The 13869-nt window shown below is 37.8% G+C and overlaps 1 protein-coding gene and 1 pseudogene across 4 annotated transcripts in view; both read right to left on the minus strand.

Annotated features, from left to right (window-relative positions):
* The window catches only part of DCX (doublecortin), a 389065-nt gene that overhangs the window by 303484 nt on the left and 71712 nt on the right, over window positions 1-13869 (minus strand). The window lies entirely within an intron of this gene.
* Window positions 9886-10652, minus strand: LOC133052227 (cAMP-regulated phosphoprotein 19-like; annotated as a pseudogene).

Consider the following 13869-nt stretch of genomic DNA (forward strand, 5'->3'; position numbering starts at 1 on the left):
GTTACAGAGGCAGGAAGAGAAGGAGGTTATGTAAAATTTTAACTTTTCCTTCTCATAGTCACTCAGTCATGTCTGACTCTTTGCGAACCCATGGACTGTAGCACGCCAGGCCTCCCTGTCCATCACCAACTCCTGGGGTTTACTCAAACTCATGTCCATTGAGTCAGTGATGTCATCCAACCATCTCATCTTCTGTCATCCCCTTCTCATCCTGCCTTCAATCTTTCCTAGCATCAGGGTCTTTTCAAATGAGTCAGCTCTTCACAACAGGTGGGCAAAGTACTGGAGCTTCATCTTCAGCATCAGTCCTTCCAATGAATATTCAGGACTGATTTCCTTTAGGATGGACTGGTTGGATCTCCTTGCAGTCCAAGGGTCTCTCAAGAGTCTTCTCCAACACCACGGTTCAAAAACATCAATTCTTCAGTGCTCAGCTTTCTTTATAGTCCAACTGTCACATCCATACATGACTACTGCAAAAACCATAGCTTTGACTAGATGGACCTTTGTTGGCAAAGTAGTGTCTTTGCTTTTTAATATGCTGTCTAGGTTGGTCATAACTTTTCTTCCAAGGAGCAAGCGTCTTTTAATTTCATGGCTGCAGTCACCATCTGCAGTGAATTTGGAGTCCCCCAAAATAAAGTCTGTCACTGTTTCTACTGTTTCCCCATCTATTTGCCATGAAGTGATGGGACTGGATGCCATGATCTTAGTTTTCTGAATCGAGTTTTAAGCCAACTTTTTCACTCTTCTCTTTCACTTTCATTGAGAGGCTCTTTAGTTCCTCTTTGCTTTCTGCCATAAGAGTGGTGTCATCTGCATATCTGAGGTTATTGATATTTCTCCCAGCAATCTTGATTCCAGCTTATGCTTCATCCAGTGCAGCATTTCTCATGATGTACTCCACATATAAGTTAAATAAGCAGAGTGACAATATGCAGCCTTGACGTACTCCTTCCCATATTTGGAACCAGTCTATATTTAGCTTTAAATATAAACCAAGTAAAGTTTACACTTAAACTTTAAATAACTGTGGATACATGAGGTCAAAATAATTTTTATGATTATTTAGAACTAAAATTTTTGGAGATATAAAATTGAGATACAACAGCAAAGTAATTGTAAAGTTGCAATGGTTATTGTCTAAAATAAAGGAATATACAGATTCTAATGAAATTTAGATTTTGATTTTTATAAAAGGATTATAAATGTCTGGGTTGAGAACCAACCAGATCCACAGAAAGAACATATTCACCTTTGAAAGTACAAGAAGAAAAATAAAAGAACAGATCAAATCATCCACACAGGTAAAAGGAAGCAAAGAAAAATGACAAATAGAAAACATAAAACATGATAGCAGTACTAAGGAAAAGATGTGCTAGCAATTATAATAAATATTAACAGATTAATTTACTCTAATAATAGAAGACCCTGTGAATGAAAAATTTTTAAACTTTTAATTAGGAAATAATTTTAATATTACAAAATGTTTCAAAACTAGTTAAATAATTCTCTTATAAAATTTACCAAATGTTAACATTTAAAACACTTTGATTTTTCTGTCTCTAATTTTTCCCTGAAATGTTTCAGAGTAAGTTGCAGACAGGATGCTCTTGCACAATTTTACAAAGGACCATCTTACTGGAACAAATGGTGAATATCGAATAAGGTCTGCATTGTGATAATAATATATCATTGATTGATAATTGTACTGTGGTTACATAAAAGCATCCTGTCTGCAACTTTTCTTCCCCATGATTTTTTGGAGAACTTCTTTACTTTCAAATACCACAAGACGTTCCAGAATGATTTTATTTTTTTACCTTCCTTTGAACTGGAATCAGTATCTTTTTTAAGGAGTCCTAGTTCCTTTATTGTAGAATCATGTTTAGAAATCAAGATCTGGGCACTGGGTGTGCTCATTAATACTAGAGTTACGTGTATTTCTATTAATTCACAGTGGACAAAACTGAGACATATATGTATGTATTCATATACACATACATACATCCATATTTCTGTATCTATCAATCTATCTTTCAAAAACCATGAAATAACACTGATACCTCTAATTCAAACCCAATACCATAGGGTTTGTCATAGGCTTCCCTCTTTCCTTTTTTTTTAATTTTATTTTTTAAAATTAATTTATTTTAATTGGAGGCTAATTACTTTACAATATTGTAGTGGGTTTTGCCATACATTGACATGAATCAGCTATGGGTGTACATGTTTTCCCCATCCTAAACCCCCTCCCACCTCCCTCCCCATCCCATTCCTCAGGGTCATCCCAGTGTACCAGCCCTGAGAACCTTGTCTCATGCATCAAATCTGGACTAGTGATCTGTTTCACATATGATAATATACACATTTCAATGCTATTCTCTCAAATCATCCCACCCTCGCTTTCTCCCACAGAGTCCAAAAGACTGTTCTATACATCTGTGTCTCTTTTGCTATCTCGCATGTAGGGTCATCATTACCATCTTTCTAAATTCCATATATATTCGTTACTATACTGTATTGGTGTTTTTCGTTCTGACTTACTTCACTGTGTATAACAGGCTCCAGTTTCATCCACTTCATTAGAACTGATTCAAATGCATTCTTTTTAATGAGTGAGTAATATTCCAGTGTGTATATGTACCAAACCTTTCTTATCCATTCATCTGCTGATGGGCATCTAGGTTGCTTCCATGTCCTGGCTATTATAAACAGTGCTGTGATGAACATTGGGGTACACGTGTCTCTTTCAATTCTGGTTTCCTTGGTGTGTATGCCCAGCAGTGGGATTGTTGGGTCATATGGCAGTTCTATTTCCAGTCTTTTAAATACTCTCCACAGTGTTCTCCATAGTGGCTGTACTAGTTTGCATTCCCATCAACAGTGTAAGAGGATTCCCTTTTCTCCACACCCTCTCTGGCAATTATTGTTTGTAGACTTCTGGATAGCAGCCATTCTGACTGGCGTGAGATGGTACCTCATTGTGGTTTTGATTTGCATTTCTCTCATAATGAGTGATGCTGAGTATCTTTTCATGTGTCTGTTAGCCATCTGTATGTCTTCTTTGGAGAAATGTCTGTTTAGTTCTTTGGCCCATTTCTTGATTGGGTTGCTTATTTTTCTGGAATTGAGCTGCAAGAGTTGCTTATATACTTTTGAGATTAATTCTTTGTCCGTTGCTTCATTTGCTATTATTTTCTCCCATTCTGAAGGCTGTCTTTTCACCTTGCTTATAGTTTCCTTCATTGTGCAAAAGCTTTTACGTTCAGTTAGGTCCCATTTGTTCATTTTTGCTTTTATTTCCATTACTCTGGGAGGAGGGTCATAGAGAATCCTGCTGTGATTTATCTCAGAGAGTGTTTTGCCTCTGTTTTCCTCTAGGAGTTTTATAGTTTCTGGCCTTACTTTTAGATCTTTAATCAATTTTGAGTTTATTTTTGTGTATGGTGTTAGAAAGTGTTCTAGTTTCATTCTTTTACAAGTGGTTGACCAGTTTTCCCAGCATCACTTGTTAAACAGATTATCTTTTTTCCATTGTATATTCTTGCCTTCTTTGTCAAAGATAATATGTCCATTGGTGTGTTGATTTATTTCTGGGCTTTCTATTTTGTTCCATTGATCTATATTTCTGGCTTGGAAAGATGCTTGGAATGATTTCAATTTTTTTGAATTTACCAAGGCTAGATTTATGGCCCGGGATGTGATCTCTCCTGGAGAAGGTTCCATGTGCACTTGAGAGAAAGGTGGTATTCATTGTTTTGGGGTGAAATGTCCTATAGATATCAATTAGGTCTAACTGGTCCATTGTATCATTTAAAGTTTATGTTTCCTTGCTAATTGCTAATTTTCTGTTTAGTTGATCTATCCATAGGTGTGAGTGGGGTATTAAAGTCTCCCACCATTATTGTGTTATTGTTAATTTCCCCTTTCATACTTGTTAGCATTTGCCTTACATATTGCAGTGCTCCTATGTTGGGTGCATATATATTTATAATTGTTATATCTTCTTCTTGGAGTGATCGTTTAATCATTATGTAGTGTCCTTCTTTGTCTCTTTTCACAGCCTTTGTTTTAAAGTCTACTTTATTTGATATAAGTATTGCTACTCCTGCTTTCTTTTGGTCTCTATTTGCGTGAAATATCTTTTTCCAGCCCTTCACTTTCAGTCTGTATGTGTCTCTTGTTTTGAGGTGGGTCTCCTGTAGACCGTATATATAGGGGTCTTGTTTTTGTATCCATTCAGCCAGTCTTTGTCTTTTGTTTGGCGCATTCAACCCACTTACATTTAATGTAATTATTGATAAGTATGATCCCATTGCCATTTACTTTGTTGTTTTGGGTTTTGAGTTTATACACCATTTCTGTGTTTCCTATATATAGAAGATCCTTTAGCATTTGTTGAAGAGTTTCGTGGTGCTGAATTCTCTCAGCATTTGCTTGTCTGTAAAGCTTTTGATTTCTCCTTCATATATGAATGAGATCCTTGCTGGGTACAGTAATCTGGGTTGTAGGTTTTTCTCTTTCATCACTTTAAGTATGTCCTGCCAATCCCTTCTGGACTGAAGAGTTTATATTGAAAGATCAGCTGTTATCCTTATGGGAATTCCCCTGTGTGTTATTTGTTGTTTTTCCCTTGCTGCTTTTGATATTTGTTCTTTGTGTTTGATCTTTGTTAATTTGATTAATATGAGTCTTGGGGTGTTTTGCCTTGGGTTTATCCTGTTTGGGACTCTCTGGGTTTCTTGGACTTGGGTGGCTATTTCCTTCCCTGTTTTAGGGAATTTTTCAACTATTATCTCCTGGAGTATTTTCTCATGGCCTTTCCTTTTGGAGGAGGGGAGGGTAATCAAGCCAATAATCACACTACTAAGTAAAAATGGGTACTGAAGATTGGATTCTTAAAGGTACAAAATTGATAACAAATACCAAAAATCAAAGATTAAAAATCTAGAGTAGAGATAAGACTCTCAAAAATACAATATTAAAACAAAACAAAACAAAATCACAAAGATTATAAAAATATATATGAAGCTTGCTTTAAAAATAGGGGTTTGTAGGTTATAAAAATGAAAATTAACGGAGTAATAGAGGACTTAAAAATAAAAAATACAATAAATTTAAAAAATGATAATAGTAAAAATATCTAGGAATTTCTCTGGAGCTATTGTGGGCAGTGTGGGGTCAGTTCAGTTTCAGATAATTCCTTGTTCCAGCTTATACTTCTCAAGATCCATAGGCCTCTTCCCATGTAGTTGGTGCTAACTACAGAGTTTTAATCTGTTGCACCTGTCACTTCCAAAGTGGTTCCCTCTGTTTGTTTTGGCTTCTTCTGGTTGCAAGTCTCTTCCGTGTCTAATTTCTGCCCTGACACAAGGGGGCGAAGGTGGTCACTTATTTAGGCTCACTTGTTCAGTCGCGCTGTGGGGAGGGCGGAACACTGCAAACAAATACCACTAGCGTGTGTGGGGAGTGCTCACAGTGTCTGGGCCACAATGGGTTTGCCCCCACTCAGGGCGTGTGCTTTCCCGGTCTACACTGCTCAGGCTCCAGGTTGCTCTGCAGGGGATCTGTGTAAAGCAGGCCCTGGATTGAGTGCACTTCCCAGGTCTAAGCCACTCAGGTTCAGGTTCTTGGTTACTCCACAAAGGTGCAGACTCAGTTGGGCCTGCATTTGTGCCCTTCCCAGGTCCGAGCAGCTCAGGCGACCAGGTGCTTGGCCAGCGCACTCTCCTTAGGTGTAGTGTGACTTATCACCTTCCCCATCCCAGCCGCTTGGTTTCCCGGGTGCACCGTCTCAGGTGTGCCATGTGTCTCTTCTGGGGAGCTGATCTCTGGCTGCAACCCTCCCAGTGGATGTCATCCGTCCAGGATCCCAGGAAAGCTTGATTGGCAACTGGGAGCCTGCTCGCACTTTGGTGGAGGATGCCATCTCTGGGGCTGAGTTTGCCCCTTTCTGGCTCTGGTTGCTGCCCGCCTGCCACCCTGCTTCCTGGTGGGGGATGGGCTGGTCCGCTGCCTGCTAGCTCTCCTCTGGTATTCGCTTAGTCCTTTGTTCCTTTTTTTTTCCATTTATTTTTATTAGTTGGAGGCTAATTACTTTACAATATTGTAGTGGTTTTTGCCATACATTGACATGAATCAGCCATGGATTTAAATGTATTCCCCATCTTGATGCCCCCTCCCACCTCCCTCTCCATCCCATCCCTCTGGGTCTTCCCAGTGCACCAGCCCCGAGCACTTGTCTCATGCATCCAGCCTGGGCTGGTGATCTGTTTCACACTTGATAATATACATGTTTCGATGCTGTTCTCTCAAAACATCCCACCCTCGCCTTCTCCCACAGAGTCCAAAATTCTGTTCTGTACATCTGTGTCTCTTTTTCTGTTTTGCATATAGGGCTATCATTACCATCTTTCTAAATTCCATATATATGTGTTAGTATACTGTATTGGTATTTATCTTTCTGGCTTACTTCACTCTGTATAATGGGCTCCAGTTTCATCCATCCCATTAGAACTGATTCAAATGAAATCTTTTTAATGGCTAAGTAATATTCCATGGTATATATGTACCACAGCTTCCTTATCCATTCGTCTGCTGATGGGCATCTAGGTTGCTTCCATGTCCTGGCTATTATAAACAGTGCTGCGATGAACATTGGGGTACACGTGTCTCTTTCAGATCTGGTTTCCTCAGTGTGTATGCCCAAGAGTGGGATTGCTGGGTCATATGGCAGTTCTAATTCCAGTTTTTTAAGAAATCTCCACAGTGTTCTCCATAGTGGCTGTACTAGTTTGCATTCCCACCAAAAGTGTAAGAGGGTTCCCTTTTCTCCACACCCTCTCCAGCATTTATTGCTTGTAGACTTTTGGATAGCAGCCATCCTGACTGGCATGTAATGGTACCTCATTGTGGGTTTGATGTGCATTTCTCTGATAATGAGTGATGTTGAGCATCTTTTCATGTGTTTGTTAGCCATCTGTATGTCTTTGGAGAAATGTCTGTTTAGTTCTTTGGCCCATTTTTTGATTGGGTCATTTATTTTTCTGGAATTGAGCTGCAGGAGTTGCTTGTATATTTTTGAGATTAATCCTTTGTCTGTTTCTCCATTTGCTATTATTTTTCTCCCAATCTGAGGGCTGTCTTTTCACCTTGCTTATAGTTTCCTTTGTTGTGCAAAAGCTTTTAAGTTTCATCAGGTCCCATTTGTTTATTTTTGCTTTTATTTCCAATATTCTGGGAGGTGGGTCATAGAGGATCCGTCCTTTGTTCTGTGAGTGGCCTGGCAGTGCCTTAGGTTGGGGCTTTTCGCGGGAAAGTTTTCTCTCTCTCTCTCTTTGTTTCTCTCTGGCTATCCCACAGTTTGGGTTGCTATCTCACGTTAGCTCCTTCAGATTGCCCTCAGGGCATTCAGTCCGGGTCCTTACCCTAAGCAATGCGGCCAGTGCCTCCCTGTTCAGCCCCTGCTTGCTGGTGGCGGATCCGAGTGTCTGGGCTACTCATCTGCTGGGAATTGCTGTTAGGCACATAATCTGTGGGTTATGTTTACTTATTTATTTTTCCTCCCAGTTATGTTGCCTTTTGAGATTCCAAAACTCCCCACAGACCCACCAGTGAGATGTTTTCCTGGTGTTTGGAAACTTCCCCTCTTTTATGACTCCCTCCCCGGGATGGATCTCCGTCCCTAACTCTTTTGTCCTCTTTTTATCTTCTATATCTTGTCCTACCTCCTTTCAAAGACAATGGGCTGCATTTCTGGGTGCCTGGTGTCCTCCGCCAGTGCTCAGAAGTTGTTTTGTGGAATTTGCTTAGCGTTCAAATGTTCTTCAGAGAAGGCAATGGCACCCCACTCCAGTATTCTTGCCTGGAAAATCCCATGGCCAAACGAGCCTGGTTGGCTGCAGTCCATGGGGTCGCTAAGAGTCAGACACAACTGAGCGACTTCCCTTTCACTTTTCACTATTGAAGCGACTTAGCAGCAGCAGCAGCAGCAGCAGTCAAATGTTCTTTTGATGAATTTGTGGGGGAGAAAGTGGTCTCCCCGTCCTATTTCTCTGTTATCTTAGGACCACCTCCCCTCTTTCCTTATTTGTAATTCCCATCTCCAACAGTGAGAAACCCAGCTCTCATTAAGGACAATATATTTACTTATATGCTCAATATCAGAATACATATGTTAATTGCAGAATTGCGAATCCATACCACCGTGAAAATCAAACCTATCAACAAGAGTACAATATTTGTTTCCAACTCCATCTTTATTCTTAATTTATGTTATAGCAACCTAACATGTCATGGGGGAGCTCATATGTTTGGTTCAAATGTTGAAACTCATGATGATCATCTTTTTATATAAGAAAGACAAAACTGTATTATTCAAACAGGTGAGGAAATCTCAAGGCAAGGGGCAGGGAGAATGGCTTTCAGGGAGAAAGTCCAAAACTGAGAGAGACTGAATAGCAGTGTGCAGGCATTTTATAAAGAGAGAAGTCCCACTGGCACAAGATTTAAAAGAGGTTCTTGTCCAAAGCAATTAAAGAGGCAGCAAGAGGATCTTGTGAAATGGGAGGACTACGGGTGATGGGGGCAAGCTTTACCAGAAGGCTGCAGGAGTTTACAGACAAAGGCCAGAAATAAAGTTCAGAGGTTACTGACTCTAAGTTATACATCATTGGAAGTCCAAATTTCTTTCCTGGAGTTTTTATAAGGCATACAGTCAAAATACTGTATTTTAGTTACTTATGTTAAGTCTTCATATCTCTCTTCACACACACTTTTGTTATTCACTATGTTATATTATTTGTTTGAAATAAAATTAGGTTCATTTGCTTTGGTTTGTATTACATTTTTTTTTTTTTGCTTTGACCCATCCTTGTTGATTTTATTCATTTTTAAGCATGTGAATATTAACATGGTTATAAAATTCAGAACTATACAAAAATGTATATTTAGAGAAGTATGATACTCTTCCATATTCTTTCCACTCTTTTCCATATCCTTTCCTTTCTACTTTGCTCCCAACTATATTTGTAAGTAACCAATCTCATTAATTCCTAGCTTATTTTTTCATATTTCTTTTTTTACATATATACATGCATATCCATATATGTATAATGAGCACACACACACACTGTATATATGTATATGTGTCCATATACATACACAGTTGTTATATAATGATGATTTTGGTTTCAGTACTGATCTAGACCACAAACATACAAAAAATATGGTGTCAGTCTAGGAGCTCAGCCAAAAAGCCTTTTACTCAACATAAGTTTTATCATCAAAACCACTTCCCCACAGAAGTATGTATTCCAAAATGAAGTGAAATATCCAAACTTTTAACACTCATTTTTAATCAATTCCAGTGACATTACCATAGTTCTAGGTACAAGCAAGTTTGTTATGAAATCAGCATCATCCACAAAAACAAATTCATCAAAAATTAAGAAGGTCCATAGGACTCAAGATCGAAGTTTCTTAAGACTTCTGATTCATAGATAAAACTTCTTTGCAAAGGGATTAAGAGAATTTGGAGAATTAATATTTTCTGAGAGGTTGTGCAAAACATACTTACAAAAATGGCACAAGAGTGAATTCAACAGTCAGTGCACATGCACACTTCATTCACATCTTAAACAATAAAAGGTATTCTAACACTATAAAACTGAATAAGAATACTAGCTTCAACAGCAACTGTTAAGCACTAGAGTCACATAAGTTACACCAGAATGGGCAAACATTGCCCAAGAAAAATTCTATTGCTAAAGCTGAAACAGATTTAAGGTCATTCAAGTTCAAGCATGGGATACAAATCTTTCGGAGCCCAATCTATTTGTGTTTGAAATATATGACCTTTCTTCTAGCTTGTGGTCTTAAACTTCTGTTTTACAAAATTTAAAAGAAAAATACAGAGGAAACTAATACAATAGACATTATTTTAAATAAGCTTAACATACAAAGCTATAATTAGGATGAATTAAAGAAAGCCAAAACATTAAAATTGTAAAACTTGCTTGTTGTTTGTTGGAACCAGCCCTACACCAGGAGTTGGGTAATACATACAATTATTTTTAAGTAGATTATTTTACATTTCTCTAACATGTTCTTTTCATCAATGCATTGTTAAACTAATCAGAAACTCTACACATGTATTATATTATTCCCTTAAAAAGCAGCATAATTTACCCCTACCTGCAAAGCCATAACTCTCAAATGACTGAGTGAGTAAAACAAATAAAAAGCGGAGGAATAACATATTAAGGAGATATAATGGGAATTAGAAGATTCATACAGTTCAGCTCTTTTAAACAGCCAGACAGCTTACTAGCAACAAGAGGTGGTTTCCGTTGAGGAAGGCCCTGTGGAATGGGAATGTGGTCACCAGTGACCTCTGTCTTACCAGGGGCTGCAGTAGGAAGTTGCTGTTCTTCAGTTTTGCTTTAGCCATGTTGTAATTTCCAGAATAAAAATATTTTTGCCCTTTCCACAATTGTTTCCTTAAAAAAATTTGAACCTCCAGGCTTTTTCCCCAGATGAGGATACCTTGCTTTTAATTTTGCTTCTTCAGCTCTCCCTGGACTGGTCACTATATCTTGCATTTCCTTTTGCTCCTCCATGGAGGTTGCCTCAGGGACTTCTGCAGACATACTGCTTGCTACCCCTTACCCCACTTCTCTGACTTTGCGACGCCCTGAGATTCTAATATTTTTGACCCAAATACCTTCCTTTGCTTGGACACATCATAAAATGATAGTCTTTTTTTAAAACTGAAGTATAGTTGATTTACAATGCTGCATTAATTACTGCTGTACAGTAAAGTGATTCAGTTATACATACATACATATATAATCCTTTTTAAAGAATATTAAAAAAAGAATGTATATGTCTTTTCAAGTTTCTTTACACAGGAAAGATAACATACTATTTTGCACACTTTTTTCACTTAACAATATATCCTGGAAATCACTCCATCTCAGTTCATAAAGTTCTTCCTTGTTCTTTTTTTGCATCTGCCTAGTGTTTCTCTGTGTGATGTATTGTACTTTATTCAGGTAGTCTCCTGAATGGGCATTTAGTTTGTTTCCAGTATTTTGAAATTACACTGTAACAAATAACCTTTGCATATATATTTTTATATTATTGTAGGTCTATTTTCAGGGTAAATTCCTAGGAATAGGATTACTTTGTTACACAAACGCATATGTCTTAATTTTGTTAGATATGAATAGTTCCAAATCTCCATCCAAAAGGATTGAACTACTTGGCATTCCCATGAATACTAAATGAGAGTCACTGTGTCCTTATAGCCTTGCTAATAGAATGTATTGGTATACTTCTCATTTTTACTATCAGATGGAAATGTTAATCCATCTATATACTTTTGTTTTGTTTACAAGAGACCTGCCAAAATAAAATAAAAGTAAGTAGAAGAAGATACTAGGAAAATGCTAAGAAAATAAAGCACATGTATCAATATTAATATTATGCAAAATAGAATTCAAGCTGAATAATTAACGGGACAAAGAGAAACATTATGGTAGTTTTATCCCCAATAAGATGAAATAGTCATGAACCTTTAGGCATCTAACAAGAGAGCTTTGAAATATATCAGCAAAATGTAATAGAAATATAAGGAAAAAGTTAAAAAATCACTATCATGATAGAAGACTTTAGCTTACTTCTCTTAACGGTCAAAAGATCAAGTAGACAAAAACAAGGAAGTATCTTAATTGGGGTTTACTGAGTGCTCACTTTGGCAGCACATATACTTAATTGGGGTTACCCAGAAGGTAGATTTTGGAAAAAGGACTGGGTATGGGTAGTGTATCCGGGAAGCCATCTCAAGAATCACTTCCCAAAGAAACAGTACAACTGCTGTGGGCAACTGGAGTTCAATTCTTCTAGAAACTCTGAATAGCTGTACAGAACAGGCCTTGGAATTGTCCCATCATAGAACAGAGAAGATGGGGCATTTATCTATTGACTTTTGCCCTCCTTTGGTTGAGAGGTGTCCTTCATCCCTGGGACAGTAACACCCCATACTTTCAGGTTGCATCTGTAGAGTTTAGTAGCCTCCTATAGCCTCCAAGAAAGCCAGAGCAGAGAACTGCCATGATTTGCTCTTGGTTCAGGATATTAGCAATGATACACTGAACTTCTACCATGCTGAACTGAAATCAGATAGATCCAGGGATCTGGCATGGTGCATCTTAAGTATTTGTTATGGTAGAATTACTGAAGATTTGAATGATATGATTAATCTCCTATGGTGTGTTAATGGTTCACTGTTGGTAAGGTAGAATGAAGCTGTATCTGATGAACCTTGTATGTGTGCATGCTAAGTTAATTCAGTCATGTCCAACTCTTTGTGACCTTATGAAGTGTAGCCCTCCAGGATTCTCTGCCCATGGGATTCTCCAGGCAAGAATACTGGAGTGGGATGCTATGCCCTCCTCCAGGGGATCTCCCAAACCCAGGGATTGAACTCGCGTTTCTTGTGGCTACTGCACTGCAAGCAGATTCTTTATTGCTGAGCCATAAGGGAAGACCAAACCTTATATATCAGACTTAAAAAGTAAACTTTATCACTTTATAATGGAAAGTCATTTCATGCTTTAAGCTGTGTTTTCAGTATATAAATCTTATAGAGGATGGTTTGCGGAAAAGCAAGGATGAAGGCAGACTGACCAGTCTATTGCAATGTCCCAGAAGACTGAGATGAATAGGATTTGATCTCGGACAATGAGAATGGCATAAAGAAGAAAGATTTCTGAAGCAATTTGGAGCTTAAAAAACAAGATTTGGGGAGACGAGTTGGGAGAATAGGTGGTGAAGGTAATCAGTTAAACTTGAAAAATATTGTGTTTGTCTTTGCAGCATCTTAATGAGGTACATAGAAAAAATATAGCAATGTGATAGATAAGAAAACTGGTCCCTGTATGAAGTTGTGGCATGCCCCAAATTACAGAGCTATTTAGTTTCAGGCTGAGGACCAGAACCTGGGTTTCCTAACATATTTCTAGTCTTGTGTTCTCTTATTCTAGCACTATGCCATAACAAGCAATTGACACAGGTTATGAATGGTACTAATTGCTCTTCTATCTACCTGCAAAGAATGTTTTACTCGTTGCAATACATGACTGCATCATCAAAAACCGTTTTAAAAAAAGCTGAATGTAAAAAAGTTTATATCTTATAGTCTGAAAATCAAAAAAGGTGCTGAAATTTCTCATAAAAATGAGGATTCTAAAGCGATGTTGAAATGAAGAATATTAATTGGGACTGTAATATAACAAAACCATTTTAACAAATCAGAATGTATATACATCTGAGTAGCGTAAGAGAAAAATAACATTTATTTCATGAACACCACTATCGCTTGCAAACTTTTTACTCCTTTTCAAAATTGCTTCTAAGCCAGTTTATGAGTCATGGAAGGAAAATTAAAAAGAAAATTTACAGTCATATCTCATATACTACTGATGGGAAATTTTTAATCAGTATGCAGCTAGTACTTGCGGTTATAAAAACTACAGATATGGGAACCAATTCAATGAAAAGATTAAAGTGCACAATTAATTCTGAGTGAATTAGCAAATACCTAGTCTGGGTCAATGATAAATTGTGTTACAAGAAGTTGGCACAGAACCTAGCTGAGTAATGTGCCTAAATAAAGCTTCATGGTATGATGGCGGATGGAAAGGGCAACTGAGTCATACAAAACCCCTGCAGGCTGACCTTGTGAGATGAAAAATCCTGAAAGTAACCCTTAAAGCAAGTAGGCTAGGAATTATACCTGCATTTTGCTGAATTTTTACAGATACTATCACACCAGAGATCACAATGAATGGGGTGTTGTACTTA

This window comes from Dama dama, chromosome X, assembly GCF_033118175.1.
Source record: "Dama dama isolate Ldn47 chromosome X, ASM3311817v1, whole genome shotgun sequence".
In the NCBI taxonomy this organism is placed as follows: domain Eukaryota; kingdom Metazoa; phylum Chordata; class Mammalia; order Artiodactyla; family Cervidae; genus Dama; species Dama dama.